The sequence below is a fragment of the Neodiprion fabricii genome, chromosome 2 (genome assembly GCF_021155785.1).
Source record: "Neodiprion fabricii isolate iyNeoFabr1 chromosome 2, iyNeoFabr1.1, whole genome shotgun sequence".
Lineage (NCBI taxonomy): Eukaryota > Metazoa > Arthropoda > Insecta > Hymenoptera > Diprionidae > Neodiprion > Neodiprion fabricii.
The window spans coordinates 30338998-30358581 of NC_060240.1; the positions used below are offsets into that span (position 1 = coordinate 30338998).

The 19584-nt window shown below is 43.7% G+C and overlaps 1 long non-coding RNA gene across 1 annotated transcript in view; it reads right to left on the reverse strand.

The window, feature by feature from the left end:
- LOC124175106 overlaps positions 1 to 19584 on the reverse strand; it is a 160092-nt gene that overhangs the window by 76334 nt on the left and 64174 nt on the right. Inside the window, exon 4 of the long non-coding RNA XR_006869099.1 lies at positions 4023 to 4108. This is a non-coding gene — a long non-coding RNA (uncharacterized LOC124175106). The remainder of the gene's footprint in view (positions 1 to 4022; positions 4109 to 19584) is intronic.

Consider the following 19584-nt stretch of genomic DNA (forward strand, 5'->3'; position numbering starts at 1 on the left):
CTATATTATAAGTCCACATTTTGTAATTTCTAATACATATTTATCTGGGTCCTAGAGATATCACAGCTGTCTTACCTCCGGGGTTTGACGTGTGTGGTTACGCAGACGGACACATACGTGAACACACCTGCATTGCGCAGTATATACCAACCAGGCATGTGTGTATGTATGTACATACCTACGTACATACCCGATGCGGCATTATTTGATTAAATTCAAAAAGTTTCTCCTCAAAGACAGGATAGTTCCGTGGTAGGAAATCCCACTCAACCCTGAGCCCTCGAACTCGGAGGAATCCCCAATCCCCCGCGCTGTAACTGACTGACCCCCAGAGATTATTATTTTTTCATCATCTCGCGAGCCCGAGGCTGGCGGAGGGGGTGAAGGGGGCAGACGCGGGAGGGTAAGGGGGGGTATATTTCAGACGGATGGACCGTCCTGATAAATTGCATCTTTCTGACCAGCAGCCGAGTCTCTCCTCTCCCCCTCCTCTCCATTTCGCTGGTTTCGCTTCCCCGGTAGCTCTTATAACCCCCGGAAATATATACGGGACGGCAAATTGAAAACTAGCGATCGAAACCGCTTGAATAAAATATTCTTCAAATTTATTGTAACACCCTGCCCCGTCGTACCTATATGTATAGGCAGTTGGTGAACATCCCGTACCTAAATATATATATATATATATATATGCGTACACACATACTCGTATATAGATGTTGCCGAACCGAAAGGTTGTTAAACGCTGCGATCGTTGCACCTGTAAGGCTTTGCGAAGCGAAAATTAAACACAAGTTTTGTGAAACTTTTGTCAACGTTTCGTAGACTTGCCAACGCCGGTAGAGAGGCTGTTGACTCGAGCAAATACTCGAGTGTCGAATATCGGTTGCGAATGAAGTGAGAAATCGAGACCATTAGCTCAATTGTGACGAACCAAATTTAACAAAATTATTAAACAACACTTGCCGTGACTGCAGTCAAAGTTTGAAGTATTTATAAAAGAGTAGGAAATAGAAGGCGGAACAACGACACAATATAACCTATGTGACTCGCGGCTTGCAGGTTAAGCAAGGATATATCATTCCATCCGCAATCAATGTCTTTGATCAAAAGTCTTTCTTCAACTATTTCTATCAAGTTTTTGTTTCATCCGGGTTTGAAATTGAGAAGTCATTCGTTCGATGTGATTTTTTGTTCAATCGACTCCGAGCCGCGATCGTTGGAGAGTTGAAATTGTTCGTGACAAAGCGTGTAGATGGGATAGATGTAACTTGAAACGTGACTTTCTCGACAAATAAAGACATGTACAAGACCGAGTATAATACGCGGTACTGTAGCTTGGCTAATTCGTACAGTTTGTTTTCGATTAATTCCTCTTCTCGTGACAATGAGAGAAAAATGAAGAAGTAAAAGAGGTACCAAAAAAAAAAAAAAAAAAAAAGAAAAACATAGAAGAAAATAGAAACGTTTTCTCGTTTCAACCGCACACACGTACACACACATAGACAGAGCAAATTGCGCGGCGATCTCCCGGGCGGTATGTCTGATTGTGAGAGCCACTGTCTAGCCCGGTGTAATATTCTCGCATCGAGGTAAAAACCTTCGAAATGAATTAACTTTTTGTCGACTATGAAGGCGGGATCAGCGGCGGAAAGCGGCGCGGCGACGGGGTCAGCCTCTGGCACTAAGAAACCGTTTTATCCCCCATTGTCGTTCCTCTTATACACCGTCGAGTGACTCGAATCCACGCAAGATCCGCGCGGTCAACATCTCCCGGAATTATCCCCCGGATAAATTTCACCGTCAGGTAGGTATAAAATAAAGTTGGTATGGATATCGGTTCGCCAATGCCTTCGAGTAAAATTTGTCACACTTGTTCGCACTGATCCGCGGTAAGAAACGGCCATTTTTTTTTGTATCGACGAAGAATCTAATTTGCAAAGAAACAGGATACCGAAATTGTTGCACGGAATACGTTAGGCTTGATTCGGATAAAATCAGGCAAGCTTCTACGGAGAAAAATTTCAAATCATTTGAGAAAATGACGTGTAATTTTTTGACACATAAAAAGATGAGTACATTTTTACACAGAAATATCGTTATTACAAAATTTTAAATTTAAATCAGACACTCGTATGGAGGGAACTAACGGATTAGAATAACTTTTCAAAAATATTGTCGCTCGGCGATGATCAAGGTTTCCTTCTGAACTATGACACGTATGAAAAACAAATAATACTATGGCGAAAATTGGTGTTGAATTGTTGTACAAAATTAGAATTATTTTCACTAGAAATTCTTGGCGAATATTATTGAATCTTTGTAAAATCTGCGTCAATTCGTTCCGTATACTTGTGGCTGATTGAAATTGAAAATTTCGAAAACGCGAAATATCTAAAAAGAAAGTTTTAAAACTTTTTAACGTAAAAGCACAGTTCCCCTTAAATGCGTCAAAGAGTAAGATATTACATTCCTGTACGATTCGCAGGAATATTGCCGCCCGGATCCAACCGAGAAATTTTTATTCAACGAGGAAAATCATTTTCACGCGGCATCGGAAACAAGAGACAAGATCCAAAGATCGTGCATCCGTCCTGCTGCATAGAAAATAGGACAAGGAAGATCCGAATCCGCGATTCGTTTCCTACAGTAAGTACCCGCGCAACACGCGGGCTGCTCTAATACCTACAGAAACGTCGAAGTTCGCTCGTCTGCACGGTACTGTAATTTATATTTAAATAAGATCGAATTGAAACCGCAAGGTAAATATACTGGCAGCGATTCTCCACGGTTCGTTGATACATGCGAAGGAAATTCGTCCGCGTACCAACACCTCTGCAAAAGATTCGTGCAAGTATTTACGCACATACATATTGCAACGCGGTTAAATTCCGGAGAGCCAACGGCCGATGCTCGACGTTTAACTTTTACCCCGATACGATTTTTGATTGGTTTGTGGTCGAACCGCTGCTGTCGTCCGGCTCGGCGTTACACGCGTAATAAGGTATATGTAAACACGTTAGCGTAAACGCGTTCGGAGATCTCATCACATGCGATTACCTCCGGATCATTACTCGCCCACGAGGGAAGAAGGAGAGGAGAGGAGAGGTGAAAAAGAAAAGGGAGTCGACAGCTGCCGAGGCGCGAATAAAATCCCTATACCTGTATCGAGGAACAAAAATGAAGGTACCGAGGCAAAAAAGTGATTGAAACAAAAGTTACGAAAGCACACCTGTTCCGGCTGACGGATGTCTCCGAGATGCTCAACTGCACTTCAGCTGCAATGTGCGGATATATTGTGCATGGGCATTTTACTGATATACCGGAGGAGCCGAGAGAAATCGAGTCTATATATATATATGTTTATGTGTATGTAAAAAAGAGAGATTAATTAAATAAGAAAGTTATAGAGCCTTTTGAATGAGTATCGTGAGAATGACACAATTTTTATGATTCATAGCTGCGAGCCAATCAACGGATTGTGAAATTTTTCACTCGAGCTGGTAAATTATTCTACTTGCAACGGTAGGTATAATATATAATACGTAATAATATAAGCTGCGGTCAATAAGCGTATAAGTGAGGAGAGTAGCCGAGGAGAAATGAGAGTTTTCTTCGATTAACGAGTATAATTCATTCAAATTGGTACTGTGTGAAAGTTATCGACAATTACGAGAATGATATCGACCGATCTAAGTGTCCGTCCGAGGTTTCGAATTAATCGCCAAACAACCTGCAACCAACCGGAGCGGAAGGTAAAAGCTCGAGAAGTCTGACACGAGAGAGTCGTCGACTCGCAACGAGCTCGAAGAAACTAATTAACTCTCCGGAGTTAATCAAGTGACGAGTTCCCGGAATAGTTTGGGACTCGATATTATAATGCCTCTGGTCGTTGTTTCTCAGCTTGTCGCGAAATTGCAATTCCTTTTTCCTCGTATTCGTCGTTTTCGATTTCGATCGTTTTGCAATATTACGCGTATATCACAGGTACCTACGTACAATACAGGAATCATTTCACTCACCAAAGCCGTTTCTCGTCGTTAACGTTCAGGAAGTAAGACCGAACGGTCCTCGTTCACATTTAGAAAAAAGCCTGGCCGGTATCCATCTGGAAGAAATAAAGGATATTCAACGTCTCAATCTTGCCACTCCCTCGGGAATCATTAAAAACACATTTTTGACAGACGATAGGCGAAAGCTGGCCTGGTTTAGGCATCTAACGATCTTCCCTCTACGACGAGGGACGGTATCCCTGATCCTCGCACGTCGTTACACTCTACACTCGGAAGACATTTGGTACGGTTTTAAATCGACTAATGAACTTTGACGGTAATATCAGGGACAGACAGATGTCCAACAAACTGAAGCGCGCCGCACGATAATTATCGTAATTAACGAATTAATTAATAGATTAACTATAAGTTTTTAAAACAACGAATTGAAAGGATTTACCAATTCAAAATTATACAATTATGCAGAGTGAATTCATCTCTCTCTCCCTCTCTCTCGGTTCTTGCGGCTGAAGGTACCTTTTAACAATTAACTAATGGATGCGTAATTGAAATAACACAGCCCTTGATACATGCGTGAGGGTATATAATACATCGCAACGATGAGCGAGATAAAAATTGTGAAAAGAGAGACGAAGAGAGATAAAAAGAAGAAGTGAAAAAGAAATGCCTCGGCGATCGTTGTCCATAGAAAATTTTTTCGACATACTAACGAGCAAATAAAGTGACTAGAGTGAAAATTCATTAACAGTCTTGCTCGCGGCACCGGCATCAGCAGCGCGCTGTGCTTTGCTGTGCTGTGCTGTGTACCAGGAATTGGCATAACTCCTTTCCGGGTAAAGTACTCAGGAGAAGGTAGGCTTGACAAAGGGCTAAAAATAAATACATAATTAAACCGCGGCAAAACGCACACAGCTTCCTCGCTCGCGCGCGATACCGACACCAAAGGCAAAACCCTGCACCGTGCTGCAGAAAAATTTACGTAAGTATATACGGATATGAGCTTCAAACCTGTTGTTCTTCTCGTCTCGCGGTAAGTATCGGGACATTCTTATACCCGACGCAGGTCTTCAAAGTCGAAGGTTGAAAACGAGGTTAATAATTACGTGCGTAACGGGTAACGAGGAAGTTGCGAGTCGTGTGCAGACGATTGCTCGCTTATCTCGTCCAGCAGGATTTAATGAACCCGATAGTGTCGGAGGACGACCTGTACGAAAGAAAGAGATCGATGTCTCATCTGTGTTCACATATTTCCATTGGTCCCCTGCACTTGCGATCTTCGGAAGTGAAATGCACTGCACAGAGTAGGTACATGTATTATCGCGGTTTATAATCGCAACATTTTTTTTCCCCCTTGTCTTCGATACCTCGGGTATCATTTGTCAAATGAAACTCGCCGTGGTTCCCTTGAAATTGGTGAAGAAGGAAGCTCGATCTCGAGAGGGTATACATATACAGGTTAGTTACGAACGGAACGGAGATACGAAGCTACGATCAATCAAAGCCGTGCGCGAGGAAATAAAGACGAAGCAAAGAAATATCAGCGGCGGTCAGACCGCGATTCGTATCCTGGTGATAACGACCGTTAGTAGGTATAACGTTGTAGAAAATGAGAAAGAGAGGAGAAGATATAAGATAGAAGAAAGAATTGAGGGAACGCCGCCACGTCCCTCCAGCGCACAAACACCATGCGGCTATGCAGGCACAGGGTATGACACACAAATGCGACTCTGCATCCTCCGACTCTTGTATCCCCCAGGATCTCTTATAATGGCGTCCAGTTATTACGGGGCGGACAAGACACCGTCCGCATCGACATAACTAACCACACTTGCACGCCCACGGCCAAACAGAATCAACGTATACGTATGCAGCCGTGAATGTGTATAGGAATGATTATTTTCGCTGACGTCCATTCGCCGATCGCGTTACCATTTTTGGGAATCACCGTGAATGAAACGATTCGATGCCGAATCACTGCATTCTTCTTTCCGTCAGGTGCAATAAGATGTACTTCGTAATAAAATTTTGACCTCCGCACATCGTCCATAAGTATCTATCAAATTTGTGTACAAGGGTTTTTCTTTAACGTGTAAGTTAGGGAATTTTTCTCAGGATCGCGAGCAATAAATTGAAATGAGAATTTGTCATTTTAAACGCCCGTTGATTTACAAAAATTAACGATCAGTATACACGGTTAAAATAAAATATTCCAACAAGTCAATTAAAGTTTTCGGGGTTGATTTGACCATTTTTTAATGTATTGCCAAGTGAAAAAGAAATATGATGAACGACGAATTACATGTTGATATGACAATTTGAATGTTAAAATTACAAAAATTTCTATCACATTTACTAACAAATATGTAACAAATAACACTAATCCCTGCTGGAACATTATATTTAGTTAATTTGTTCAAACGGTGTACTTTGATTTCGAAGTTTCGTTTTTACCACTGTTTAAAACCGTGATTCAGCAGATTATAGAAGATCAGGTTAATTTGATAAATCGCTGATCGTGAGAAGAATTTCTCTCCAAAAGTAGAAGAACAGACTTTGTAGCCAATCATAGCTGTAAAAGTAAAAGGTACGTTTATAGACCATTGAGACGTGAAATAGGTAATGCACAGCATAAATAACTCAAATTCCAGCAGGCCAACACGTCTCATTGTCGATAGCAATAATCCATGATTTGAAACTGTCGGTTTAAAAGTTCAAATTTATATTTCTAACAACGTTGAGAATCTATACGTATCCCCGTATTTGAAGAAACATTCGAACTAGCTTCACAGCATTTGAAGCGACTGTTTCACCGGAAAGGAATTCTCCAACAACAAAGCTTTGCATCGCTCCTAACCCAAAATGAGTACTTTGAAAAGTTCACGCGCCGTTGGACCAGAGACAATCAGATTTTAATGACGCAATTTATGAAAAAACATCGGAGAATTATATCGTCCGACGAAGGTGCGCGTACCGAGCTCACATATTTCATGCTATCTACCCAGGTGTGTATATATATACATACATATACATATATGCAGGTAACAGTATCCACGCGTTTAATTATTGTACCTAGGTAGCTAGCTGGGTGGATAGGCACCCGGCAGTCCGGGCTTTGTATTAACAGCGAGTGTATGAGAATAGGGAGGAGAAGGGAGGGGGAAGGGGAAGGGGAAGGAAAAGGAAGGGAAGGGATGGAGCCGGGTAGATATACTAATTTCATTTCACGACTTCCTGCCATTCTTGCCGGTGAGCGACGTGTCCTGTCGTGACGTCATCACTCCGCAACAACATTCGCGCTCTCTTCTTCACGGATCCGCGAACCCGATAACACCTACGTACCTACTTTCAAAACGCCTAAATTATCTACCAAATTGTTGTTTTTCATCGCTCATCTCTGCCCCCCTCCTACCCTGCCTCTCTATCCCTCTTCCTGCCGCGTATGTTGTACAGTTACACCTAGAGCTGACCCGTTATTTCTTGATTGTTTTGTCACGCTCAGGTGACCGCTTGAATAACAAAATTATACTTAAAACCTGCACCGCCGCAGGAACAAACAACGAGAACTGTAATTATAAATTTAATATAAATAGCAAAAGGAAGTTGTACGTTTAGAAATGTATCATCTATCTATACGCCCACCGGCTGCAGACTGCAGGGAATTGTTGATTTAATCAAAATGTTCCCTGAACCCAAAACATCGTACGTATAATCACAAGATACGCTGCTTAACCATGAGCTAATACACGGACACGGGGTTAACGCAGGATGTCTGATTCCGAGGTAAAGATATCCCTTTCGAACTTTTCGATTTTCTTTGTGTTTCTTGTTTCTTATTATTTATTTTTTCAATCTATTTTCATTTCCCTCCATCGCCGCTGTTACGCTGCATGATGGAAGAGTAGCGTGACAGTGCCGATCGTAGTTCCGAATCAATGATTCCCCCAACGTTTCAATAAGATTTGAAAAGGTGAGTTTACCGCCCCTAGCAGATTGCAATACACCTGCATATCAACAAACCGGAAGGCCATTCATCCCCACGTCGGAGTATCTTGTTTAAACCGTAACACAGAGCCTTGGCCGTGCAGGGGGTGATCGATACTTGTGGAATTAATCTCTGGCTAGAGAATATATCTACGAGCTGGTAATTATTGTTCGGCGCGCATACATTCGTGTTTGTTTTTGCACGGTTAGAAGTGGATGTGTGTAAGGTGTATACCGCAGAGCTGTGTGGTGTGCCTGTGACAGGTGTGTGTGTGCGAGGGGCACGGCTATTATGCATACACGATGCAATCTCCTCAGCGGTGAGACGGTCTCTCTCTCTCTCTCTCTCTCTCTCTCTCTCTCTCTCTCTCTCTCTCTCTCTCTCTCTCTCCCTCTCTCTCTCTGACCCTCTATCTTGCCCTTCCTCTCTCGCTCTTTCGCTCTCTCGCTCTATCCGCGAGCGAGTAAGATCCGCAGTAATTGCCAGCTCGTAGGGAAGATGAAGAAGATGAAGCACAAAGTCGTAAAGGAAAAAATTCGCCGGATATCTCGTGGAAGTAAATATTTACTCCCCGCTAATTACCCGCGTAAACCATTCATTACCGTACTTCGTTAGCGGCCAATCATTTTCTCAATTTCACCCTTTTTCATCTTTTTATGTATACCTACGTACCTAGATATAACATTATGCCGCTGTGTAACGAAGGGTTGAAAAATCGTTAAATTAATTCGAAGCCCTGCAAATCAACGCGGAATCGCACGTTTTTCACGGCGTTAGAAAGGCGTTTAATATACTGTTCACGTTACACGCGTACAACGACACTTTTCGCAAAATCAATTTCCGCCAGGGGTAGGTAGAGTACAATATGCGTCTTATATGCATACCACCACCTACAGGGGTTGGAGCGAGCGGACGTAGGGCTGAGGATTCAAGCATCGGGTGATACAGTCTGTTTACAGCTTCTAATATTCCACCGGGCAATTCCAGCAATAAATTTCACCTCCTCGTAAAATCGCTGTACACAAGGATTCCCTATCTCGCCTCGTCCAGAGTTCCCGCGCGGATCCTCCGCATCGGCATCCCAGTGTCTCTTCACCTTCCCTCTTTCTCTTTATTCCTCTTTTACAACCCCGATTCGTCTATTCGACGCAGTCGCGCATTGTATGTTGCAAAAATAAAAAAAAATTGACTACAAAACGCGCGGCAGTGTGCGACGATAATTATGGAGCTTCGACGAGAGAATGAGGTACCTTGAGTACGGGAGGGAAATTAACGCGCATGAAAAAAATGCGGGAGAAGGATGAATGAATGAAAAGGGGCGGGAACTCTGGATCGGCAAGACGTAGGTGTAATAAAACGGTGTATAAAATAATTGGCTGTAAAGTTTGGAACGCGTTGCATATGAGAGAGAGAGAGAGCGGGAGAGAGACGCCTCCTGCAGTTCCACGCCTGTACGGCCCGAGTCACTGCTTCTCTCTTTTTCTCTCACTCTCACTCTCTGTCCCTCTCTCTTTCGCGTGTATGCATAGGTATAATATAGATGCAGTCGTCGTCGTACGCGCCGAAGTTCCGATAGCTTTGCCCTCACCCGTAATTTCCCACCTTCTCGTAAGGCGCGACCTGGCCGACGCCATCCTTAGGCAAACGAACCCTAAGGACGCAATACGTTCATGTGAGTGCACGAGGATGCTTGCTGCTATACATGTATAATGAATTCATGATGGCGATAAATAATCAACAGATATATTTTATTGTGTGACAATTTTTATGGTCATTGTCATTATAAATTTGGAGGGAAATTTATGCCTCTTGCGCGTATAACGTAGGATATATAGGTATGTGCGTAGCGTATATGTGTATATTCATACATGTATGCGCGGTACATAACTATATATAGGTATATACTGCAGGCTGCAAGGGTTTCATTCAGCCTTGGTGAACGAGAGATATTTGACGCTTTAAACTCTCTAACGACCCGAGGATACTAAAAATGACGACGTGTTGCTAGCTAAATCATTCCTCTTAACGACTAATCGGTTCGATTCGATTTTCGAGGGTCACTCCTCGTCGTTGTTCTCTTTTTTTCCTCGCTTCTTCTTCCTTTCCGTCTTCGGGGGAAACTTTCTTCATCCAATCCTCCCCCGGCGATTCTAGATCGCTATCCCGTTTCTTTGTTCCTGAAATTGCAAGCCTCGCTGTCAAACGTACATCGCATTACTGTTAAAAAAAGCGGCTAACCCCTGTCCAAGAAATAGTTCACACTTTAAGCAAGATGTATTTGAGAACGAGTGATTATCCAGCGACTCTATAAATAGCTTAACAGCCCTGAGCAGGAGTTATGCTTTTCTTCGCATGCTTCGAACTTTCGGTTTCGTCTTATTATCGTTTCATGTTTTTATTTTGTTATTTATTTTTTTTTTTTCTTTCATCTTATTTTGTTTTGTTTTTTTCTCTTTAGTTATTTTGTTGTTTTTTTTTCCGAAATAAGCACCTGAACGCCCCCGCATCTACACGTGGCCATCGGGTAACAGATCCTAGACCGAGACGGCTAACGGGAACATTAACTGACTAGAAAATTTATATTCGCCCTACTAAAAACTAAATATACACCATTATACACACGGGCGGCCCCCTCGCAGAGCGACGCAGCAGCAGCAATACCAACAGCAGCATCCTCGGCAGACTCTGTTGGTTGCTGCATGTAATGTTAGATCTAGCGCCGGAATTACTGCCGTGCCAGCTCGGGCCGTTTGTTATATATTTATAACGCGCGGAGAAAGAGAGAGAGAGAGAGAGAGAGAGAGAAAGAGAGAGAGAAAGAGTGTCGCCGAGTTCTATAAGCTCCTAACATCATCATCATCGGCTGTTTTACTCCCGGTTCACCCAGCGTCGTTGAAAACAATTTTCTACCCAATTTTTCGCCAGCGTTTTAAGAAATCGTCCAATTACGAGGCGCGAAAAGAGCAAAAGAAAAGAAAATGATGGCGAGTCCCGACAGCGCCCTAACTCTCGCCCCGAGAACGAGGGTCCGCGTAAATCAAGCAAAGCCCAAGGTCAAGCTTATACAGGCCGAAGAGAATCGCGAGGACGAAGAGCCGCTAAATGATCTCATTAGCGCATTCCTGTCGCGGCAGTCGCTTCGCTTCGAATTCTACCATAGTGTATCAACGAAACCCGACAGAGTTTAAAGCCTCCGACACACGACGTAGAAAACGGGACGACGCGCGGGACGTGATTAAAAAATCGGGAATCGGGAGACGATCGCTCGCCTTCCCTTTGGGCAATTCGAAAAATACTGCACGGCACTGGTCGAGGGTTTGAAACGGTGAACGGCTCGCGTTTTATAAGACTTCGGTAATTGGTTCCGGATTACATTCCTCGCGATTTTGCGGAGCGATCCAATCGCTTTGTTGAAGTTTCCACGTCCACAGCTGTACCGCTACCATAGCATTGGTTTGTTGTGGGAACGTCGCGGGTCTGGAGGGTGTGTCACTGGGTTGGAAACCTGGCCTTTCGACCTCGTTTCACCCCCAAAATGTGACGCACCGCATCGTCCAGGTGCTTCACGGTGGTGATATCATTACGCGGGAAAGACCAATCCAAGCGCAAAGGGTGCAGTAAAGTGGTTCGTCCAACCACTCGCGATCCACCTCGGAAGCTTTCGAAAATTCGAACCATTCGAAGCTCCGACACCGAAATCCAAGAACCGAACAACCTCGATTAAGGATTTGCCTTGCAAGAAATATGACAGTTTTTACCATTTTTACGATCAAGACGCGATTTTTAACGGCTTATCTTGACCTTCGGGCGAAGGATGACCGCAGTTTTTACGATACACTCTTCCTTCGATGTAAATCTAAATATTTATTAGCCAAGCAATTTCGAGCCGTGCGATGCAGATCGTATAATATATTATACATTTATAAGAGCGAAATGGACGTGAGAATTTGACGTATATAAACTCGCGGCTTAATCACCGTTTTGCAAAGCGCTTATGCATTTCCACGTCTTACTCGCGAGCTCCCCCGTATAGGTATAGATAGTGGCACCGGCGCACAATGCTGATATAAAATTGATTTATGCAAATTGCCGCTGCATGAGCAATTAACAATTCCTTGTAGGCTAGCTCCGTCGAGAGAGCACATACAGGCGCGAGCCCGATTCCACCGCGTCTCTGTACGTACGTGTGTGCAAGTTCACGTCCCGAAGGTAACGTGTCCGTGTATCTGCCGCGTGCACACTCCCGCAGGGGAGGATTTCTAAGGCGGAGAGATGAAAAGGGTGGGTGCGCATCCCTGTCCCCCACCCCTCTGGGCCGACCTGATGAAGTACGAAACACATAGAGAATCCGCGATGCTACGAGAAAATGGAATTAATTTAGTGCGATTAAATTCACCGCTTTGTCAGCTCGACCCGACAAACTCGTGTTACGTGTACTCCTCGTGCAAGCCCCGCAGGAGAAGATCAATCTTCGGTTTCGCTGCTTTCTGGTCTTTTACACCCAGTCACGAGTGTCTTGTGTCGAGATGTCGACGTCTCGAAAGAGCGTCCAGTTTCCATCTACGCGGGGAGTGAGGCACATTTTTCCGAAAAAAATCGTTTCGTTCAAGAGCACCTATTTTACGAGACAAATGTTGAAACGTGCTTGAACGTAATCGTGTATTTCATTCAACGTGCATTCGAAAACGTGAAATTTTCTTAAAAATAAATGTAGGTATCTATCCTTGCGCGGCAAACTCGATAGGATAATCAAAACATGGAGTGAAAAAAAAAAAATTTTGATAAACCGGTGAAGACAGGTACGAGTCTGGAGTTTGTAAATTTACCACACCTTTGATACACCAAAGTGTAGCTGAATTATAAATTTCGTGTTTTAAAGTGAACTACTAAGCATTCTCATTGAATTTCCAATAAAATTGTGTGATTTTTCTTAACTTGGTTGGGGAAGGGCGAAAGCGTGTTTTGAATTTACTAAATTAGGTATGTAGTAAGTGTATTATATTTAAAAATTTACTATACATTCGTTATACGGTATTTGGAATTTACTAAACATTCTGCAGAATTCACTTGATAAATGTACAAAAGAATTCGATTACAGTCTGTAAAAATAAAAAATCTATTATAGCAAAAGGAATTAATATGCCTCTCTATTAATTTCACTGTGCGATTTCGACTATCTCATAACTAGATTCATTGAAATTACGGCACTAATACTTGGCAATGTTACAGTAAGTTCAAAAAATTAGTCTTCATAGAATACTTAAAAAAAGTAAAGTAAATTTACTCTACCCTAAGAGGATAAAACTTCCATTACAATTTTAGTAAATTCCTAACAAACATTTTTAACAGTGTGGGTTAATTCATCGAAAAAAAGCATCAGTCTTGTTTTGCCTGGAGTGTATAATCTGTTTTATTTTGAAAGTTGGCAGAAGCTTGCGCTTCTGTCGTCTGGCGGAGAGCAGCTGCCAGCTCATATCGCGTGGATCTTGTCCGAAAATTTCAGTTATTATAGTTTGTGAAAATGCGATACGTAAATATGCGATACATACCTATATACCTGTATACTTCATTGTTAAAAATAGATTTCGGTCGCGGGGGCGAATCGCACGAGCCGAACGGCGTTACGTTTTCTTCCTCTGTGCACGGGCCAAGTTTTCGGAAGGGAGACGCCGTGCACCGGGTCAAGTTCGAATCAGATTTCAGATTTTCGAAAGCTGCACAGACCTGCTGCAGGGTTTGGCATCATCGGCAAAGCTCGATGCGAGCTCCGGGGAGACCGCGTCTGTCTATACAGTGACCGGGCGAACTAATTCTATTAAAAACCACTTCACACTAATGCACTTTCGCTAATGCACTAATGTAACGCGCGTGTTACAACATAGTAACCAAACACTCTACTCCGCGGCAATAAAATCAATGGACGGACAAGCGGCGCGAGCTTGCCGGTCGGTAGATTCGAGATTTCACGTTTTCCGCCGCTGCTTGTTCTACCGACGAGCTGATAGATAGATGCCTGATTCGAATCTTCGGTGTGCGAAGGGCAACACCTCGCCAAGGGAGATTTCCAGGCTTCGTCGTCGTAAAGGTGCGGGTTATATCCGCGTGCCGGACTGGCGTAGACGTCTATATCCCATCGAATCGAAAAATTTATATTTATAACTCGCGGAGAGCCGAGCCGACCCTGGACACCGTACATTGAAACACACTCTGGCAAATGCGTTCTTAATTCTGCAGCCTCGTTCTACTCACTCCGGTATTATTCCCAGCGTATCGGATATTAGCTGCGAAATGTAAAGCGAGCAGTAGGCATACGTTACGTGTCCCCGAGTAGTCTGGACTCGCTCGGGTTCTGGTAAATTAGCAATCTTTAAACCACGGGCGAAAAATAACAGTCGGAAACGCGGATTGAATTTAAGGGGGGATTTCCTTTTTTCCATTTTGAAAAAAAAGCTACAATTCGAAATTTTTTTTTTTCTTTTTTCGTAACAAAAGTACCGATTTATTGTTTGGATCAATTGATATTTTAAAAATTTTTCTTTTTTGCTTCGTCAAACGATAACTACTACATGTGTGTAAAGTAAAATGTTCTTGGGTTTTTGGTGCAAGATTAATGGGAAGACCCGAATCGTACACAGCGTCAGCTGGAGATTATCGCGCGTCAAGAAGGGTGGGAGGGGTATTTTTGAGAAAAAATTATATTTAATTTTCTTGTGAATAGATAAGAGATAAACAAAGCCACATGCCAAATTTCGCATTGATTCGTTGTATAGTTTATTTACCAGACAATTGAAGAATAGCGACAAGTTTAGCGAAAAAAAAAAGGAAATCCCCTCTTAAGACCTCAGTGAAGGAGAATTTCTTTGCAACAGTTGTTGGAGCGAAACGCAGAGCGCAGAGAGTATCTTTTCGCCATGACATTTGATTACTGCACACGGTATACTTGATACGATTTTGCCGTTTAGTTTTCTTTCCTTGTATTATATTTTTGACAGTAAACCGTTTTATAACTGACTTGTTGTCTACTTTTATACGACCGACAAAACATTTCCACTAGTCTATCACTTTTCTCCCTCCTTCCTTCCCTCTCTCTTTCTCCGTCTACCGTTCACCCTCTCTCGCGCTGTTTAATGCAGTCCATTAGAGTGCATTTAGATGAAGGGATAGTTGAAGCACGGTATAGCTAGCGCATAGATATATATCTGCACCGCTTCTGTGTGTGTCGGGTGCGGCAGTGCTGGCAGCGCGCCTTCGGTGAACATGTACGCAAAACACGGTGTTGTGAAATGGTTTTGAAGGTAATCAAGGTCCGAAAAAAACGTTGCGTTTAAATTTTAAGTGTCGATGATCGAGACAAATTTTGACCTGTGAATCAACGCGCATAAAAAAAATCATGCAATTTGTGAACATGTACTCGTTTAAATACAATTGCAATAATACCAAGTGACGAAGAGAAGAAGGTATAACGATTAAGAGCAGAAAAAAAACACAGCAATGTTCCCCCGGTCTGGCATAAAATAATGGAAAAGTCGAAAAGTTAAAATAATCGTAACGTCGGCTAGACGAGCTTTGGAACGTCGCTTCTCTGCGTCCAGTAAAGCATCAAGTGGTGGACAGCACTTAAATCCGGGCTATATATATTAAGCTGAGAGGGCTGTAAATAGAGGTTCACGTATGTGTAAATTTTGATTCTAGCAACCAGCATCACCACCAGCATCAGCAGCGGTAACGGTGGCAGCGGCAACCCTGAAGCTGGTAACGGGGGAAAGAAAAAGGAGCGTTACTTAACGAAATCAATTCAATATCTCGGAATAAATACATTGATAAATCAGCCACTTTGCTAAAAGCTTATACACTCCACCCCCACCTCTCCTCACTCTCAACCTCACTCCTTCCCTTCTTCGCTCCCTCTCTATCCATCTTTCGCTCGCCTCTGGAACCACGAGTAGAGGAGAACTTGTTTGCCCGAGGCACCGCAGCCTGCGACAGGCTGCACACCGAGAAAAAACAGTGTACATGTATGTTTGCTTCGCGAATATCGACGAACCAATTCGACAAATAGACGAGCATGTGCGTAGCGTGCGTATAAAGTAACAAGGATGCACTCCTTCTTTGATTAGTTTATTCCTCAAACTATCAAAAGGTGTAACGAGTTCTGATCAAGGTGAAATTTCTTTTAATTGTTTTTTTTTTTTAATCAGAAGGTTCGATCCGCGGTTTAACGTAGAGGAAGATTATTTAGTACGCGAATCAACCTCCGTAATTTGATTCAAAGTATGATCTTGTAGCAGGGGTTTATTATATGAAGTGAAAGGATGAATGATACTTGAATACCCAATTGATGTAATAAATTCGTAATTTTTCATTGCATCCGATGCTTTCTTCGATATTTCCCATTACGTCAGGTTCTCATAACGTTATGGAATTATTCTTGCGAAATTTACCAACCTCCAAATGATAGCAGGCACTCAGGCTAATCTGGCAGACTGCCAATTTTTTATGACATCGCGACGAGGGCAAGCCTAAAGAGATTAGTTGTCCGGCCTAGAACACTAAAGTTAAACTTCCTCCCCAGATGTTCTTCCATTCGAAAAATATAACCTACCCGACCTACCCAGTAGCTTAACCACGACTTTTAACCCTTGAGGCTTTTTATATATAAAAGGAAAGCCAGACAAACAACTTTTATGGTACGTCGTACTGTACGTTCGTTCGTACCTAATTAATTTTTGCACCGGAGATATATTAAAAATCTATGCCCACTGCGGAGTCGAGTTTGCGAAGTTAGCTAACGAACGACGTGAAAGAGTAGCGCGGTACCTAGGTTCAAGAAAAAAAACCACCCAACTTGTTGATCGTCTTAAATATTCATCCACCGACGTCGTTACTTAATAACCAGTGTTGCCAAGACCGCTTGTTCATTTTTCCTCTCCTCTCTCCTCTTGTTTCCTCCCCACCCCTCGTCACCTCTCGTTCTAACATTCGCGCGTCCCGCAGCAGAGCAGCCGAGGTTGGCTTCAGCGCCGATCAACCCCTCCGGTGAGATGTCTCCGTATATAGCGAATGAAATCCGTGAAAGCGTTCTCTTGGCGTAGCTAAAAGCTAAAAGCGCTTTTAAATTCTGCCAACTTCGTTTTAGTCCGTCGAAATGTGTACCCCACCAGTCAGTAGATATGCACCGCACCACGATTATTTACGTGCTTTTGTTTTTATTTTTTTCCCACCAACTTTCTTTATTAACATTTCCTTAATTCTTCGTTAACACAAATCCGTAACAATTCTACACTACCGTCTCAAACAGTTTCACGGCATAAAAAAATACGCGATTAACTTGACGACCCCGTCGCGTCAGTTTGTTCCGCCAAAACTTGCTCCTTGATGACAGAATTCAGCCCAAATTATCCGCACAAAAAATGCGATCCAAACGTAGCTAGATGAAGACGGAGATCGTGGACTGCGGAGAGAACTGGAAGGGGGTGTGAATTACGAGAAGGGATATCGTTGCAAGAGCCGCGAGTCATGAGAGTATACATACGGGAAAAGTGTTAAGTGGGTGGGTTGCGTGGTGGGGGGTTCAGGGGTGATGGCACTCCACACTCTTTCAATCCGGTGTGCGTTGCACAGGCACTACACACACTGTAAAACGCGTGAAGCCCAACGTCCGGATCGTTCGACGGTCCTGCATCTCGTCGCGATGCAGCCTGAAGAGGAGGAAGAGGAGGATGAGAAGGAGGAGGAGGCTGGGCCGGTGAAACAAGCCGCCACCGAGTGTTCCCCGCTCTCTCTCTCTCACCCTTTCATCTCCTCTCCTCAGTCCTCGCCGGGCGAATCGAGCCTGGCAACGGTCCAGCCAGCCTAATGGAGACTCTTAGCGTAATTAAACGTAAACACATTTCAGGCGTCACGCTAATCTGAATGCTTATCGAGGTCCGTTGGACGCCGGTAAACTCCCGCGCCGTACCTCACGTATAAGCTGCATCGTACAAAAGTCTCATTCTCCTCGACCAGTCGTTGTGTGCATCGATATCAGCCACCTCGTTGTGTGCGTTTCACATTCACGAGAGGATCGGAGGACGGGAGCTCTTTACGCCAATCGGTGCGCGGGTGGTAACGAAAGGACTTTTCAAACAGTTAGCCAAATTGTACATTATCTCTGGAGCATTTTCAATGGCGTGCCACGAGTGTCACAAGGCGAAAGGTACACGTGTTGTATAGGTATCCGTTTGTACGCGGCGCTTCGCTGTTGCTCCTTCTTCTGCTGCCGCTAAGGGGAATTTGTCAATCAGGTTGAGTGTCCGAGCTAAGTGACTACATCGGTTTAAGATTAGACCGAAAGAGTCTGAGGATTTAAGAGCCGGTGTCGTTTTCCTTCCTGGTCTTCCTTCTCGCTCCCGCCACTACCTTCATCCCGTCAATCCCTCTTCCTCGCACCGCTATACATACCTCAATACCACAAAAGCCGGTCCGTTTATACTTGGCGCAAATTAATTGGCAATCGGAGAGAGATTGCCGCGGGTTAAGTGACTTTTTGTTATTTAGTCAGATATTTTTGTCTCCTTCTCTAGAGCTGTCGTTTTCTCTCCATCTCTGTCTTCTTTCTCCGTATACCTACGTGTACAAAAAACGTAACATACTTTGTTTCCGTTCGAACCTACCTAACACCTCGTTATCTTTTTTTCTTCACGAGCTTTTCTAATCGCTCGGTTTTCTGCGATTGGCAGAGACGCAAATGAGCATATAAAGTACTTGATTCTTGATGAAAGTATCAGGCGCTCGCAAGCATACAAAGTGTATAATAATAAATATAACGCATACGTAAGCGTAGGTATCTGGAACGCCGCTGATGGCCATTATTTTAAAAGCATTTGAGAGTATGGATGAGGGAGGTGGAGAAAGAGGAAAAGCAAGAGGAAGAAGAGGAGGAAGAGGCGGAGGAGGGGGGTAGGCGCGTACAACCGCGACGAATGGGTAGCAACCCACCACCGCCACCACCGTCACCGTCACCACCGGTAGCTACGATGGGTTGAGCGCGGTCCCGATACCCCCTCGTTACAGTATTTGATCTGATTGTGGGTGAAAAATATTCCATTAATGTTGCCACGCTCAAAGCCCTGTTGAGATCCACAAGCTATTAGCTATTAGCCTCGTTCCCGACGCGTCCCGCTCGATCCGCCAGCCCGAGTCTAAATATAATATCAATTATTATATCAAGGCTAAAAGCTCGCCATAAGACGCCCGCGGTGGCCCGGCCTAAGGCGCGTGAACGCGCGAAGAAAGATCGAGACGGATGGACCGATAGAGCGATGGACAGAGATAGAGAGGAGGAGAAGAAGATTAAGAAGAAGAAGAAGAGGAGGAAGAAGAAGAAGAAGAGCTCCACTCCTCCTTCCCTTCCCTGAAATTTGAACGTCAAAAACCATTAGTCGCGCTACCGTATAGGCCGATCCACCCGAGATTCACGGATCGATAGAATCTCCTGCGAGGCTCCAACCTCACGCACACTTTAACACAGAAGCGCATCTCGTACGTACCGTGGAAGCAGAAGCTACGCGTGTCCATGCATGGAGGGATTTGTGGGAAATAGAAGGAGAG